The sequence below is a fragment of the Melitaea cinxia genome, chromosome 6 (genome assembly GCF_905220565.1).
Source record: "Melitaea cinxia chromosome 6, ilMelCinx1.1, whole genome shotgun sequence".
Taxonomy (NCBI): domain Eukaryota; kingdom Metazoa; phylum Arthropoda; class Insecta; order Lepidoptera; family Nymphalidae; genus Melitaea; species Melitaea cinxia.
The window spans coordinates 1,054,617-1,058,717 of NC_059399.1; the positions used below are offsets into that span (position 1 = coordinate 1,054,617).

The window sequence follows — 4,101 nt, forward strand, 5'->3', positions numbered from 1 at the left end:
CTTTGAAGTCGGTTATAAATGAAACAAGTTGCTTAATAATATAAGTTACAGAAACCAAAACCCGACAAAAAATATATTTTTTTTAAATGTAAAACTAATAAAAAGCATCAAACATTTGACACAATTACATAAAGACAAATATTTACTTTATTTCAAATGGAGCGAATACTTGCTTTGAGAGTACTTAAAAATACTTGGAGTCGACCCGGATTTGAGCGTTGAGAGTTTTATTTACTTTTTAACCAGTTTTGTCGAAGGTTACGGAAATGCCCTTTTAAAATGAGGAGAATATATTGACTTGCGACTACCACCATCCCCTTCTAGTACTACATTTCCTGAGCATAATAAGACGCAGGTTCCTTCAGAGTTTCACGCAATCAGGCTTGTTCTACGCTGGTCAAAACTTCTGGCACGCCATATTATAATTTTAAGTTAGTCATAAGTACATTTAAGGAATATTACAAAATAAGTTGGTACCTATCAGAATAAGTTAATGATGTAAAATTTTGATAATTGTAAGTTGATGTTTAAAGGAAACGTAAATATTTTAACGTTAGTACAAGACAACCCGTAACAACTCATAACATTTTATCTTAAATAATTTAAAACATGAAGTCACTTTGACTAATTTTACAGTGATAGTAAATTAAATTTTCTCGGAAGTGAATTTATCCATTCTAAAATAAAATCCTGTAAGCGCGTCAATGAAACATTTCATCGAAATTATTCCAGTAATGACGTCAGGAAATCCAATGTTTGATGCTTTTTATTCAAGAATGAAATAATGTCTCTTATTAAATCAATCTTTCCTTACGTTAACGTTATTTGAATATACAATACTGTAGACATCTTTTTTTACTTAATGAATACCGTATTTACTCACATTTGATCGAAGCTTCACCCGCATGATTCGATATTTCTAATTAAATCATACAGGACACAGAGTGGAAAGAGATCCCTTAGTATCTACAATGAAGCTATAATATTACAAAATTCATAAGAAAAAAGTTTTTTACATGAGTCAGTTTTTCCTACTTCTTAGTGATCGGCAGTGAAGACATCTGCAAACGATACACTCCTGGAGAAAAATCTATTCTTCATGTGTGGGAAATGTACATTTATACATCGATCTACGAACTTTAACGAGGAAGTGGAAATTTACCTGCAGTAATAAATGATTAAAAATTGCTCTGATGTTGTTGTGCGTGTGCTATTTACGTGCCTAAACACCGGCTGTATGGTTCGATTTCGAGTATTTCTATTTGTCCATTTTTTTTTTGGTTTAGATGTTTGTTCTTGTGGGCCTCCCCATATAGCCTTGGAGAGCACGTTATGCTGTCGGTACTGGTTGTAACCATATACATCTGATACCGATCGTTACTCATAGTATTTACTTGACTATTTTTTCGTTTCCTTGCGTTGTATTACTTGTCAATGTAACTGAAGCCGGTTTTTTTCTTGGCGAATATATTTCCTATTTTCACGTACATACTCATTATCAGAGATAACTCATAAAAGTCTCATCAGATCACAATCAAATTTAAATGAGATCACACAAAAAGCACCATCTTTTGACCAAAAGAAGAATCATCAAAAATGGCACTCCCAGTAAAATTTATGGGGTTATAATACAACGTAGATCGGCGAAAAAATAGTCAAGTAAATACTCAATATTGGAGATAATTCAAAATTACTTGTCAAACTTCGATTAACTTTAAATATCACCACGTGACTAGTACAGGACATAGTATAGGACATCTACGCAGAATGTGCTAATTGAGTCTTTAACCTGTGGTATATTATGCTTGGTTTTTGATTTAATTATATTAATAGTGGGATCCCAAGCAGGTGGTAAAAGCCAGCCATCTTCTCTATTGAAATTTGGATGTTTTTTTTATATCAATAGCCTCACGGATCATCCTTGATTGGAATCGGTGTTCTTTTGCGAGGATCTGTGGTTTACCGAATCTAATATAATGGCTAGCTTTGTCTAGACTGTGTCCACAGATTGCGGACCTAGTATAGCGACGATGTTTTAAGTCAGCTATATGTTCTTTAACGCGAGTTTTAATTGATCGTTTTGTTTGTCCTGTATAAGAGAGACCACAGTCACAATCAACTAATCAAGCTTCTATACTCCTGCATCTTGTAAGGGTATATGACACTTGACAGGTGGTAAAAATTGACTTATCGTTTTTGGCGGCTTGAAAAATCAATCCAATCAAGCCAGTCTTGCGAGTGACCCCTTTCATAAAAGGTAGCACAGCAGGTACTCGTTCGACGGTGGCTGGTTTCATACGTTCACTGTGACGAAGACGCGGTACCCAAAGCTTGTTGTCTCGCAGTATTAGCTTGACATGTTGAAGTTCGGTCTCCAGGTGTCGTTCATCGCAGATCCCTTGTGCTCTCGAAACGAAGATTTACCCACGGTAGCTAACTGTGTTGGATGGTGGTGAGATTCACCGTTTAAGTACCTATCCGTATGGGTATGCTTTCTATACTCTGTATGGCTTAAGGTATTGTTGGGATTACGGATGACTAATGCATCTAAGAAAACTAAAGATTTATTTGCCTCTAACTCCATTGTGAATTGAATTTTAGAATTTATGGAATTAAGATGGTGTAAGAATATGGATACTTTATCAGATGGTAATATTGTGAAAGTATCATCAACATACCGTTTGTAGAACCTAGACGTTATAGGCGAGGTACGCAGAGCAGTCTCCTCGAAGTCCTCCATAAATATGTCGGCAAAAACGGGGGATACTGGTGAGCCCATCGATACGCCATCTACTTGCTTGTAGAACTGATTATTCCACAATATGTAGCCAGATGTAAGGCAATGCTTGAGAAGGTCAGCATATTCTATCGGCATATCATTTTCCCTCAGCTTTCTTGATACAATACTTATACAACCTTCTTCAACCGGTAAGCATGTAAAAAGTGATTGCACATCAAAACTAACCATAGTTTCTTTGTCACTGACATGTAGATGTTTGATCTCCTCTCCTAATATATGTCTATTTATAACAAAACTTAATTTAAAAATATAGCCTCTTGGTTTATAATTACATACCAATATCATAAATCTAAAAGTTCTTTTTTCTGATTAAATTGAATTTGAAGGGGATCGAAAAGTTTGTTTGGAAGAACATTCAAGTAAGGGATATGAAATTTTCATTGATATTTATGTTCGTGGAGAAAAAAAAGAAGTTTTCGGCGCTTAAGTGGAAAATTATTTAAGAGGTCTGATGTATTAGAAAATATTATTAATAATATTATTTAGCAGGCAAAATTAGGCTAATCGCAAAAGATTCTTACGTTTTATAGAACAAATTTGACATAGGATTTCATGACATACAGACTATAACACAATTTTAAACAGCTACCATATTCACTTCATACTGTAATATCCCACTGTTAGGCGTAGGCCTCTTTCCCTATGTAGGAGAAGAACCAGAGCTTAATCCACCACGCTGCTCCACTGCGGGTTGGCATACATATATATTCTATGTAACTGGGTCTAAATATCAAAATTTACATCAGTTTCTAAGCCTTAAATTTAGCCTGAAGGACATCGTGACGAATTAAGCTCCAAAGCTATTACTTCAAAGGAAAGGGATACTTTGCCCATAATGAAACAGGCTTTTACTACAAAATTCACATTCCTAACTATACAATACATATATGAATTTGTGCCGAAGTATTTATTGAATTAATTATTTTAAATTTTGAAACAAATTATAAAATAACAAGGTTTTCAATTCGAATATATATATATATATATATATATATATACTACGCAGACGTATATATATACGTGTGTGTGTTACCTCGTATAGGGCTGGAGGTACCCCCCCAATCCAGGAACTCTGGTCACTTTACTCACCACAGGAACACAACACTGCTTGAAAGCAGTATTATTTAGCTGTGATCTTCTGCAAGGTCAGGGTACTTTCGAGCAGGATATATACATACTGGTGTGCACAACTGCAGTTAAAATTTTTACTAATTGTCGGATTATAATGTTGTTTTTCAGAAGCTGGTATTTATCGTGTGGTTCCATTTCAAGTAATTTTTGATTTAAATCTAACCAAAGTT

At 34.6% G+C, this 4,101-nt stretch overlaps 1 pseudogene; it reads right to left on the bottom strand.

Annotated features, from left to right (window-relative positions):
* Window positions 1-1,732: 1,732 nt before the first annotated feature.
* LOC123654468 lies at window positions 1,733-3,001 on the bottom strand (annotated as a pseudogene).
* Between the last annotated feature and the right edge of the window lie 1,100 nt (window positions 3,002-4,101).